The following is a 13872-nucleotide window of genomic DNA, read 5'->3' as shown; positions in this document are numbered from 1 at the left end:
GACTGTATGTTGGCCGTTGAGAAGAATTGTTTACCTTGCAGATATTTGATGCTAGCTACAAATCTTGCAAGTTTTCTGCATTTAATACGGTGCATAATAAATTTAGAGGCCTTGTTGCCATGAGCGAAGAAGTTTTGCTGGGAGGATAGATAATATTTTGCAGACCTCTCAGTTAGTAGGTTTAAGATCTGTCATAAGAGAGGTGAGTTCAGAAAGATGGGCAGTGATTATTTGGGAAGCGTTTCTAGGGTATGGATTTGAGTCAAAAGGAAAGAGATGTTTATCAGCTTCCTTCTTTAAAAAGGAACATAGGCTGATAATGTGTCCCCAAATGTATACTTTGTGGGTGTCCCATAAAAGGTGTTATTAATGGGAAAATAGTGCTCAAGCAGGGATGCAATGTGTTTCTTGTGACTACCGCTACCCAGTGTGGATTCATTGAGTCTCCAGATATTAGACCTATCTGGTGCAGAGGAGACCGGGGAGCACAGTTGTGACGAAGACCGCACCTCGCTGCTTACCTCATGTAAGCTACGTCGAGCTTACGAGATATGGTTTAGTCACTGGTTTCCAAGACGTGATGTTGCGCCCTCCCTGGGAGCACGTAAGGTCAGCTTGGTACAGTTTACACAGACCCCTCCTGTCCACACAGGTACAGGGAGGCACGGGGAGTGAGAGAGGGTGGTCCACACGGCCTCTGGCAGAACTCCACACTCGCTCACAACCCTGACCAGCTGAGAGATCCTTTTCACTGCCCCAGTGAAACAGAGCTTTCCCAGCCCGGTAGACTGCCACCAGTTCCTCGTTTGATTTAAGTCCGGTCCGCTAACAGTATTATATAGGGTGAGAAACCAACCCGCAGTAGTGTATAACTATGCCGAAAACACGGACGTGGGGATTCGTTGACCGAGATACAAGGACAGCACAAGATTAAATTATATATTTAATTGCCTTAAGGGCGCACTAGACAATACATGATATACACAGAATATATACAGTGGTCGGATGTGCAAATACAGGTGGTATGATACAACAGAGTTAAACAGAGCAAGGGTCAGTTACTAGGTGGATTAGTAGTCCTTTGGGTTATGATGAATTCTGGGTTGCTGCAATGCTTGGCTGTAGTCACATGGGGGCAGTGATGTCAGCAGTTTCTCCACAGTCCCTCCAAACATTACTCGATGTGACCCCCTTCAGAGAAAGACGCTGGCCTCTGGCCTGCATGGGAATTTTCATGAGTAGTCACTCCCCTCCCTCCCTCTGTCCACCCTCCCTTGTCTTGGTAGCCAAAGACCCACAAAACCCATTATGGCCCATAGCTCCAGACCGGAAGGTCACAGGAAGATGATTCTGGGACCAACGGATCCGCTTGTGTTCCGGCTACAGGTTGAGAGTAAACATGGCGCCTGGCATCCTGCCCCCAAACTACAATCAGGGGTAGGTCCATTTTGGCCCCAGGGTTGCAGATATGTAACTGTTTTATGCCTGTGACGGACGGTCAATTCCGGTTACATGATGTCTGCTGGATCCTTTTGTTCTGATGACCAGCTCAGCCACCCCACCGGCATTCATCCTGCCAGAAAGGCTTCAGTTTCCATTGTGGCTGACTTAGGTGTGAACTGCAAACAAGTGGTCTGCTTGGAAGCCAGGCCCCCTGTAGAGTTTACTCTCTCTGCTATCTGACAGCAAATGGCTGGAATTAGATCATGATTCCACATTGCTTAGAATCAGCGCGCAGATGCAGGTATTCCTTAGACATGAATATATATAGTCTATTCTGCCATAGGAATGTCCTGCAGCAGAATAAAAAGAATAGTCAGTGAGAGAGTGGCATCGCCAGACATCTATAAGACCCATATCAATCAACCTGGTGTTAAGCGTTTTTTTTTTAGATCTAGCTGAAATTAGAGAGTGTTTAGAAGAGGTATCAAGGAGAGGGTATAAAGACACATTGAAATTACCTGCCAAGATAAGAATCCCTTCCTAGTGGGATTCCACTAACGAGTAGGCTTATGGCAGCCAGGTGATCTGGTCAGCATTGGGTGCATAGATATTGAGAATAGTGTACATGGTCCGGCCAACAAGTTCTTTCAAGATTATATAATGGCCTTCCGGGTCTGATGTGTTTTATAGCTACAGTAAATGGAACTTCTTTACAGAAACCTATACTTACTCCCCTTGAGGCTGCAGCATCACCACCACCACAATGATTCCAGATGGGGAATTTAGAGAAATATAGGTTGCCATGTTTATAGTCAGTTTCCTAGAGGAAGACCTCTGAGCATTTCTCCTTCCACAGAAGAGAGAACATTTGGGATCTCTTTGAGGGAGACCGTAGTCCCTTTACATTATATGAAACTACATGGAGGTCAGTTGTGGAAAATTACAAAGGTACTAAGGAGTAAATTAATCAGTAAGCATATAAGTCTTGCTGTAGGTAGGGAAAGTATTGCTGTTTGTCAGCCCCAGTGGATCCGTCCATCATAAGTCAGGGGGTGTATCAGGGCATATCCACACATTCCTAGTCTAAAAAAGAACAAGAGAAGAACAAAACAGAAATCAAAACAGTTATAAATAGTTTTAAAAATAGGAAGCTAGTTGAAATATAACATTGAGCAAAAAGGCTTTCCATGCTGGGGAGGTTAAACCTAAAGAAAGTCTTGCTATATTGGGGAACAAAAAAGATACCAAGGTCCTGAAGAATGCAGAAGTGAGCTCAAGGTGAGGGAGAAAATAGGGGCAAGAACATTATTAGGGAGTGAGAATATAAAGTAGAGCCGGTAATAATAGCAGTATTAGTCAGGAACTCCACGAATAGAGATATGTGAGGCCTCAGGAGGTGGACCAACCAATCTGCACCACTACGACGTGTGAGGCGCTGTTGTTTCTGTGTGGAGGTCTTCTCTGTTCTCGAGATAGATGCAGGTCACAGCGGTGGGACCCACACCGATCAGACAAAGGAGGCATATCCTAGCGATATGCCCCCATTGTCTCAGATGATATACTAACCTCCTGCTGAGCTTGTGCTAAAAAAACAACAGACTATCTGAGCTGCAGTGTCTGGCATAGGGTGACATGTCCGGTGAGCATGCTGGCCATGCAAGAACTGGGATGTTTTAAGCTTCAAGGAATTATGTACAGAACCTTGCAATATGGCAGTGCTTCTCAAATAGTGGGGCGCGCCCCCCAGGGGGCACCAGGCTTTGTAAAGGGGGGCTCGTTCAGGGCCGGCCTTTGGGGTGTGCGGCAGTGTAATATGCGGCAGGGAGATGAGCGCTTCCATTGTGGAAGCGCTCATCTCCCTTCCTCTGATCAGAGGCCGGCGCAGTACGGAGCGGGGGCCGGGGGAGGGACTGGGAGGAGGAGCTGGGGGCCGGCAATAGCGGTGGGGCGGTGCGGTCACTGTACTATAGCCCCGCCCCACCGCTCCCTCCTAATACCGTATATCCGAATTTCTTCTGTATAATGCCGGCAGGCAGGCCGGGCGGCCGGCGCGTCCCTCAGTGATGTCACGTGCCTGCGCCGCCTGCTTTATGAATGAAGCAGGCGGAGCAGACAAGTGACGTCACTGAGGGACGCGCCGGCCGCCCGGCCCGCCTGCCGGCATTATACAGAAGAAATTCGGATATAAGGTACTATTAGGAGTGAGGGGGGCATGTTTAAAAACTTTAAACGGCGGAGGCGGGCACACGGAATCTGTGGATGGCACAGTTAAGGGGTGGGGGTCTGTGGATGGCACTGTTATGGGGTGGGGGGGTGTCTGTGGATGGCACATATATAACAGTGCCAGCCACAGATCCCCCTGTAACAGTGCCAGCCACAGATCCCCCCCATAAGTGTCCGTCATCCACAGATCCCACCCATAAGTGTCCGTCATCCACAGATCCCACCATAAGTGTCCGTCATCCACAGATCCCCCCATAAGTGTCCGTCATCCACAGATCCCCCCATAAGTGTCCGTCATCCACAGATCCCCCCATAAGTGTCCGTCATCCACAGATCCCCCCATAAGTGTCCGTCATCCACAGATCCCCCCATAAGTGTCCGTCATCCACAGATCCCCCCATAACAGTGTCCGTCATCCACAGATCCCCCCATAACAGTGTCCGTCATCCACAGATCCCCCCATAACAGTGTCCGTCATCCACAGATCCCCCCATAACAGTGTCCGTCATCCACAGATCCCCCCATAACAGTGTCCGTCATCCACAGATCCCCCCCATAACATTACTGGCAAAGGGGGGGCTGTTATTACTGGCAAAGGGGGGGGGCTGTTATTACTGGCACAGAGGGGCTCTTATTACTGGGGGCTGTACGTATAACAATTTTATAGACAAATGATACTATTTACAGTCGCGCGGGGGGCGCGAAATGTTTTCTTCTTCTTCTTCCTAGGGGGGGGGGGCATGACCGAAAATAATTGAGAAGCACTGCAATATGGGGCCGTGCATTATCATGCTGCAACATGAGGTGATGGTTGTGGATGAATGGCACAACAATGGGCCTCAGGATCTCGTCACGGTATCTCTGTGCATTCAAAATGCCATCAATAAAATGCACCTGTGTTCGTTGTCCATAACATACGCCTGCCCATACCATAACCCGACCGCCACCATGGGCCACTCGATCCACAACATTGACGTCAGCAAACCGCTCAACCACACAATGCCACACACGCTGTCTGCCATCTGCCCTGAACAGTGAAAACCGGGACTCATCCGTGAACAGAACATCTCTCCAACGTGCCAGACGCCATTGAATGTGAGCATTTGCCCAAGTCTGTTACCCCGATGAGGACGACGAGCATACAGATGAGCTTCCCTGAGACGGTTTCTGACAGTTTGTGCAGAAATTCTTTGGTTATGCAAACCGATTGTTGCTGCAGCTGTCCGGGTGGCTGGTCTCAGACGATCATGGAGGTGAACATGCTGGATGTGGAGGTCCTGGGCTGGTGTGGTTAAATGTGGTCTGCAGTTGTGAGGCAGGTTGGATGTACTGCCAAATTCTCTGAAACACCTTTGGAGATGGCTTATGTTAGAGGCACGGGCAACAGCTCTGGTAGACATTCCTGCAGTCAGCATGTCAATTGCACGCTGCCTCAAAGGTTGCAACATCTGTCGCATTGTGCTGTGTGATCAAACTGCACATTTCAGAGTGGCATTTTATTGTGGGCAGTCTAAGGCACACTTGTGCGGTGGGGTGGATTATCTCGGCAAAGGAGAAGTGCTCACTAACACAGATTTAGACAGATTTGTGAACAATGTTTGAGAGTAATGGGTCTTTTGTGTATGTAGAAAATGTTTCAGATCAGCTCATGCAAAATGGGAGCAAAACCGAAAGTGTTGCGTTTATATTTTTGTTCAGTATATGTTGCATTTTCTTCTGGTTGTACTCACGTTTAGGGTCCATTTAGACATCCATAAGTGTTTTGCGGTCCGCAAATTGCGGATCTGCAAAACATGGATACCGGCCATGTGTGTTCCACATTTTGTGGACCGCACATGGCCAGCCCTACGATAGAGAAGCCTATTCTTGGGACATGCTCTTTGGACATGCTCTATCTTTTTTGCAGGGCAGCGGAACAGAACTACGGATGCGGACACGGTGTGATGTCCGCATCTTTTGCGGCCCCATTGAAATGATGTGGACCTAGAACTACAGACATGTGAATGGACCCTTAGTGTATTCTGTAACCTAATGAGGCTAGGTTGACTAGCAACTTCTTATCATCTTGTGCAGGTGACACCTAGGTACGTGCACCGAACGAGGCCGAGAAAGTCCTGTCTGCTATACAGCGGGATGCCTCACCATGCTTCACAGGCTTGCATAAGGGACGTCCGACAATAGAAAGCATGAAAGACTGCACGTCATATGGCTACAAGATAAAACGTGACAAATGAATGGTGTACTATGTGTTAAATAGTTTGAGGTAGCAAACTAAGGTAGGCTTTATACATCCGGTATTATACTCCAGAGCTGTAGTCTGCAGACCTAAATCTCCCAGCATCGTGATCAATGTGAACCGAACATTCATTAGATAGCCTGCATTATGCAAGCTCAGCTAAGCTATTAGAGGCTTGTCCATCGTCAAGATTTCTGACATTTTATAACAGAAACGAACAGAACTGTGAGTTCAGCCCTGGAGTAGAATACAGGATGGGTAATGTGATGAATGTACACAGTCAGTCCGCTATAGTCAATATAGCTCTTGAATATAATGTAGGCTGAAACTCAGGATTAGTGATCAGTACAGGATAAGTAATGTAATGTATCTACACAATTACACTACCAGCAGAATAGTGAGTGCAGCTCTGGAGTATAATGCAAGATGTAACTCAGGATCAGTACAGGATAAGTAATGTATGTACACGGTGACTCCACCAGCAGAATAGTGAAGACAGCTCTGGAGTATAATTTAGGTTGTAACTCAGGATCAGTATAAGATAAGTAAGGTAATGTATGTACTCAGTGATTGTACCAGCAGAATGGGGAGTATCACTTTGAGGTATAAGGATACATGCATATCATGCGTAGATTTACTGTACATTTTTTGTGTGTGAAATCTGCAGCATAAAGTACCAGTTAGTCATGGATTTGCAAAACGCTTCCGTTACCATAATACAACCGCATGCCTCCATCTTGAATGAATCCGGTTGTATTATGTCTTATATACAGGGCCGTCTTTAATATTGATTGGACCCTGGGCAAAAATTTACTTGGGCCCCCTGGATCCCGCCTTCCCACACCCTAGCATGCAATAACGCACTCCACCACAACACACACACAAAAAATCCACACATCTGGTAGAGTACAGTGAATGACTGTAAATACTTCCAGTTCTGAAAACTCCAGCGGCTCAGGATCAGTGCTCTGGGCAGCTGGGCTCAGGCTGGAAGTGGGCACCGCTCTGCAGGAAGGAGACCGGGGCTCGGCCCTAGTGTTACAGTGCACCCCAGCACCCCACAGTATGCAGTATACCACCCTATAGTATACAGCACCACACAGTATGCAGTATAGCACCCCACACTATACAGTACCCCACAGTATATAGTAGAGCAGTATAGCAGCCCGCAGTATACAGCACCCCACAGTATACAACACAACACCTCACTGTATACAGCACCCCAAACTATACACGATACAGCCCTCCACACTATACAGTACAGCAGTATAGCACTCCACACTATACCGCACCCACATTATATAATGAAAAAAAAAACACACATACTTACCTCCATGTCAGCGATGCGATGCAGGCCTCTTCTAGCCTGTGTCCCACGCTGTATGGCTCAGGCGGCGCGATGACGTCATCGCGCCGCCTGCGCCGGCCTCTGATAGGCTGCAGGCACTAGGCCGGCAGCCTATCAGAGGAAGGGAAAGGGACACGCCTCTCCCTTCCCTGCCGCAGCACAGGCAGGCATCTGTATCGCTGTCCTGAGGACGGCGATACAGATGACTGGAGATGAGTGCTTCCACAATGGAAGCGCTCATCTCCCTGTGCCCGGCTGCCGTCGCCGCCCGCCGCCAGCTCGGGGGGGGGGGGGCAATTGTCCCGTTGCCCCCCCCCCTGGATCCGCCACTGCCTGAGGGTGGCTTTGATGGCCTGATTAGAAAAAATTGATTTGGCAGAGGGGTCGCCGAGCATCCGATGGTGCTGAATGCCGGCCAAATACAGCTTGATGGTGTTAAATGACAGGTGGCGGTGGGCGAGGCAATGGGCTATAAAAGCCATGATGAACGTGACCTCGTCCACCTCCCCCCGAGGATGGGTGTCAATGAACTGCCTGTAAACTCTGAACCCGGCGTTATAATTCCTGGCAGTGTTGGTGGCTAGGGAACGCTGGACTAACGACCGTGTGGTCGCTATCAGGGGCTCTAGTCAAACAGGAGGGAGCTGAATGGCGGAGCTGGAACACCGACGGGGTCTGCCTCTGGGAGTTCCTGAAAGAAGACATCGTAATTAAAACGAGACAGGGCGTCGGCCGCCACCTTCTGTGCCCTTTGAATATGGAATGTGAAGATATGGAAGTTGAACGTTAGGGACAGCCAAACAAGTCTACGCAGCAGGGACATGATCTTGAGAGACTTGGCCCTCCCCTTGGAGATGACCTTTACCAGGACCTGACTGTCCGCCCTGATGATGACAGATTTGTTTGCCCAGAGAGGACCCCACACGTGGGCGGCCGCCACTATTGGGTACAACTCCAATAGCGGGGAGGATTTCATGGACTCAGCCTCGGATATGAGTTCCACCGGCCAACTGCCGACCAACGCGGGAGGCCGCGGCGTTGGTGAAAACCGTGGGGGACGCCGCATCCGGGGATGGTACAAACAAGGAGATGCCATTCCACCCGGCCAGGAAAGCCTGCCACATCTGGAGATCCGCCATGGCGTGTCTGTCTAGTTGGACGGTGGAGTCCTGGTCCGGGGCTGCTGGGAGGAGACTGAGGAGCCGGGAAGTGAAGTACCTGCCCTGGGGCATGATCTTAAATGCACAGTTGAGGGACCCTAACAGGGAGGCTGCGGAGGAAATGGCGGCCTGGATCTTAGCCAGCTTGGCCGCGGGGAGGCTAGCCTCCATGTGGACCGAATCCAGGGTGATGCCCAAGAAGGTAACCCTGGTGCCTGGACCCTCCGTCTTGGCAGACGCTACGGGAACCTCGAGGCTGGCGAACAGCTGGAGCAAGCTCGTCAAACCCGAGGGGGAGCCCTGGGGCCTCTCGATGATCAGGAAGTCATCTAGATAATAGATGACCATGTCCAGGCCCCCGTGATGGACAAGGATCCAATGCAGCACACAGGCGAACCTGTCGAACAACCACGGGCTGCTTTTGGAACCATAGGTGAGCCGGTTGGCAAAATAGTACCCGTCCGCCCAATGCAAACTGTAATATTTCCATAACTGGGGAAGGATGGGGAGCAGCTTAAAGGCATCAGCGATGTCGGCCTTGGCCAACCAAGCCCCTTCCCCGGCCAGCAGGACGTACTGGATGGCTTCATCGATGGATGCGTAAGACATGGAGAACTCCTCTGATGGGATCAAGGAGTTGAGGCTGGGGATAGGCGACATGTGTGGAGCCGACAAGTCATAAATCAAACGCCTTTTATTGGAGGACTGCTTGGAGACCAAACTAATGGGGTTTACCCTCCAAGTGGCGAAGGGGATGGACTTGAACGGGCCCAGCAGGAAACCCTTCCGAACCTCGTCCTGCAACAGGGTGGCTACTGCCGCCGGATCTTGGCTAGCCGACTGCAGGTTCCTTCCCTCCCAGGAAACTTGAGGGAGGGCAATGAAGCCCGTGTGAAAACCCCTCTCGAATCCGGCGAGAAGGAACTGGACTAACTGGCGATCGGGATGGTCTTGCAACAGGACGCCCAAGAGCTCGATGTTAATGTCGGCCAGTCATAAGTTCTTGCGCTGTCTCTTCGGGCAGCTGGGACGGGGATAGGCCCTGAAACAGAGGGAGCAGATGTGCAATGCTCGGCAGCTATTAAAACCGCAACCCCCCACGTTGAAGTTATTGCACACCTGACTCTGCCCCAAATACGTGATGGGCCTACCCAGCTTATCGGTAGAACCCTGGAACCGCTGGGCGCCGGAGGGGCCTGGCAGGGAACCTTCCCGGGTCGGGGTGGGCAGGTTGGGACACCAGTCAGCAGTATGCTGAATGGATTGACATGCCGCGCACGTTGGAGCCCGTAACCCCGCGAAATGGCGACAGAACAACTCCATGTTGAGATTCGCCCAGTCCGTGATGAATTGAAACTGGGCGAGGGCAGCGGCTGCCTTGGCCGAGAATGACCGGTGATAGTCGTGAAAGTTGGTTCCGCCGTACTTGTACCCCAAGTCGGTGACTCGGTACAAGTACGAGTCCAGTTCCTCACGCCTGTGTGGCTGGACAACGCAGATGGTGTCCCGGTAGAGGCTGAACGCTAGGACAAACTCAGGGATTGACAGCTTACAGTTCAGGCGGGCGTCCTTGGCCCTGAGAACTACCGAGACCTCCCCGCAATTGATTACCTTATTCTCTGACACGTCCTGAGACGAGATGAGAATGGACGCCAGGTTGACATCCCTCCCTGCCAGAATGTCCCTTTTTAAAGTGCGAGGGAGCAATCTGGGGGGTGGCACGGACCGTACCTGGCGCCGTGTCCTGGGAAGTAGCAGGCAAGGCAGGAGGGGCTGGGGAAGTTGGTGCCGCTGGAGGCCGGGACTCCAATTCCCCCATCCTGGTTTGAATATTCGCTACCGAACCCGCCAGACTGCCGATGGTAGCCTGCAACTGCAGTAGGGACAGCTGGATTGACGAGAGAGAGGGCTGGTCGCTGGAGCCCTCCGGCTCTGTCATCAGGAGACGGTACAGCTCCGCCTTCCTCGCAGAAGCGGGATGACGGATTCCCCTCCTGTGGAGCTCAGCGACGAGTTTCAGGATGGTCCAGCTCCGCAGAGAGGGGTTACTAGCGCGCCCTGACACAGAAGTCCCGGGTAAGGACAGGCTATCGTCTGATTCCGGAGCCTGAGACATCTTTACACTGTATGGAGAAGGTATGAAAAACACAGATGAATAAAAATCCCCCCCCCCCCCCGGACAACAAGAAACGAGAGCCGCGGAAGGACGGACCTGATCATGGAGTGGGGATCGCCACTTACCCGAATCAAAACAGACCACGCTACCAATTTCTGTGGTGAAGCTGAAGACCTATGAATGGAAGCTCGTGAAGAAGCATACTTAACGCTGGGACAGGGTGCAACAGCAGCCACTCGGCTGGACCTTACCTGAGTTTGCACAGAGGAGCTACCGGACACGGAGGAGCCTGGCGACACGATAGCGGCTTGCTCGAAGTTCTGGTGGCCTGAGGCCCTGTTTACGTGGAGAAATAAGCTGTGTTGGAACGAGACCCGGCGATGGGTGTGAACAACAGGTCCCCCATGGAGCGATGGAGGAAACTAAGAGACCCAGACCAAACGCTATCTTTGGGAAGATAACCTTAGTAAAAGGGGAACCCTGAACCTGGGCGAATTCAGGGAATACCTGAACTAGAGCGATCCGGGGAATACATAACACCTCAGCGATATCAGGGACAGCATGAAGCCTGAACGAATCAGGGACCACATGACCCTGGGCGAATCAGGGAGTGCATGACACCTGAGCGAATCAGAGAGCGCATGACACCTGAGTGATACAGGGACCATATGACACCTGAGCAACCCAGGAAACGCCGGACACCTGAGTGGATTAGGGACACAGGGCCACGGGCGAAATCAGGGAATACAGGATACTTGAGCGAATCAGGGAATGAATGACACCTGAGCGAAACAGGAAATACATAACACCTGAGCGATTCAGGAAATACACGACACCTGAGCGAATCAGGATCTACATCACATCTGTGCGATCCCGGGAACCCATCGCCCCTGAGCGATTCAGGAAAATACCGCCCCTGAGCGATTCAGGGAACACATAGCACCTTAGTGATTCAGGGAATATACGGCACCTGAGCGATTCAGTGAATATACGGCACCTGAGCGATTCAGGGAATACATAACACCTGAGCGATTCAGGGAAGACATAACACCTGAGCGATTCAGGGAATACAAAACGCCTGAGCGATTCAGGGAACACATGACCCCTGAGTGATTCAAGGAATACCACACACTTAAATGAACCAGGGGATAAAAAATAAAAACAAAAAACACGTAACATATGAGTGATTTGGCGAATACATAGTGCCTGAGCGATTCAGGGAAACCGGACACCTACACCAGGGAATGCAAACATGAACCCGTGATATCTGTGCGAATTAGTGTATGTACCTGAGCGATTCAGGGAACACGTTGACCCGCGACCCAGGGAGATATGGCACCTGGGCGATACAGGGGATGCCCGCCACATTGTAGCTAGAATCAAGAAGCACGTGGCGAACAGGAACATGCCGCCAGCGTGACATCGTGACAAAGCCAGACCCATGACCATACTAACATAAGGGGAACCAGCTCCTTACTAACCTCAGTAAATGCAAATAAAGGTATATTTTTTTATTTATTTTTTGTCCAGCAGTGCGGGGGTTAAAGGCAGCAGTCCAACAGGCAGACAACCAGCCGCCGACTCGCAAGAGCGGAGAAGCGGCGCCCGCAGGAGCTGGCTGACAGGACTGTGCTGGTTGTGCTGCTAGACCCGCTGCCCAGGGGCCCCCGCAACCAGCCTGACCCCCCCCTCTCTGAAGCACCTGCTGAGGACAGGACCCTGAGGGCCGGGACGGGAGAGACTATGGACATCTAGCTGCAGGTGAACCAGGTTGTCTGACAATGTGCTCCACTTGGCCCCAGTTTTGATGTGTCAACATCCGAGGAGTAAATGCATGACTGCAGATGTAAAACAGTGTTACACTTCCCCTGGGCAAAAAAGACAGATGCATACCAAGTGTACCCACAATAATCCCGTGCAATTGAATCTGATAACTGAAGCATCTATTACGTTTTTTGCACCTGAAAACGCTGAGTCTCTACTTAATTCAGTCAGCAGTAAACCTCGCTACCGAATGCTGAGAAAGCCTGACCACGGAAGGACTCAGCACGGCAGCCAGAATCCCGAACCTCGCCTGAGACGCGCCCCTCCGACGGCCAAGCCGTGCCTAGTTTGTGGTGCATGCGCCGGAGGGGCCCGGTACCTGGAGGGGGAGGCGACTGTGGCTGACCCGGGATCCCACAGCCGGGACCTCGGCGCGAGGCCGGGAGCCTGCATGGAGCGTCCGGACCGGGGTAGGTGAAGCAGGGGCACAAGCGATAGCGGCTGCCGGCAGACTTCGTCCGCCTGGCCGTAGAGCGGCAACACTTACCGAAGGCGGTGCTTCCTGGAACCATGGGAACCTGGACTGGAAGTGGCGTCACGAAGAAGCGACCGGAAGTGGCGTCACAGCACAGGTACTGAGGATGCAAAGAACGGGCGCCGTCCTGCTTGTACCGAGGAGTTTAAATAGGGAAGGGCGCTCCTCCCACAATTACAGGCTGCACGCAGCCTTAACTATATATATTAACCCTGTGACTGCCTTACTCCACCAGGGATGCAGACAATAAGCTTCACTTGCATGCTGTTTAATGCAGTTTGCCTGGATGCTTGATGTTCTGTGGCCCTTTGTATCTGGCTACTTAGAGCTTATTATTGGAGCACCATATATTATTATCTAGTTTCTAAGGTCCCTAACTGCTCTGTTCGCTGGCTACAAAGGCTGCCTTAGGGGCAACTTTCACACTAGCGGCACGGACCTCCGGCAGGTGAACAGGCTGCCGGATCCGTCCTGCCGCTAGTGACCGCGTGCCTCTGTACTGCCGATTCGTCCCTAGTGACTATATTGGGGGCAGATTTCCGGAGAGGCATGGCAGCGCATGGCACAAGGCTGCCGGAATAAGGCTACGTCTACACGCGCGACAGATAGGGCACAACTACACTGCAACATTTGTTGCACTAATGTCGCTCGACAATTTTTATAATGGCAGTCTATGGTGTCGCACTGCAACATGCTGCGATTGCGACGCAACAGTCGCAGAAAAATCCATCTCGAATGGATTTTCTGCGACTGTTGCGTCGCAGTTGCAGCATGATGCATGTTGCAGTGCAACACCATAGACTTCCATTATAAAAATTGTCGCGCGACATTAGTGCAACAAAATGTCGCACAACAAATGTCGTCATGTATACGTAGCCTAAAACTACGACATGTCTGTCCTAACAGCCTGCCGGAGGTCCGTGCCGCTAGTGTGAAAGTAGCCTTAGGGAAAACTGCTGGCAATCAGACAACTACAGTATCATCTTGTCACAATGTCTGCTCTGAAGGTCTCATTTGCACATGGATTTTATTCCCTGAACGTCTCAC

The sequence above is a fragment of the Bufo gargarizans genome, chromosome 2 (genome assembly GCF_014858855.1).
Source record: "Bufo gargarizans isolate SCDJY-AF-19 chromosome 2, ASM1485885v1, whole genome shotgun sequence".
NCBI lineage: Eukaryota > Metazoa > Chordata > Amphibia > Anura > Bufonidae > Bufo > Bufo gargarizans.
Note: the sequence above shows the minus strand (reverse complement) of the source record.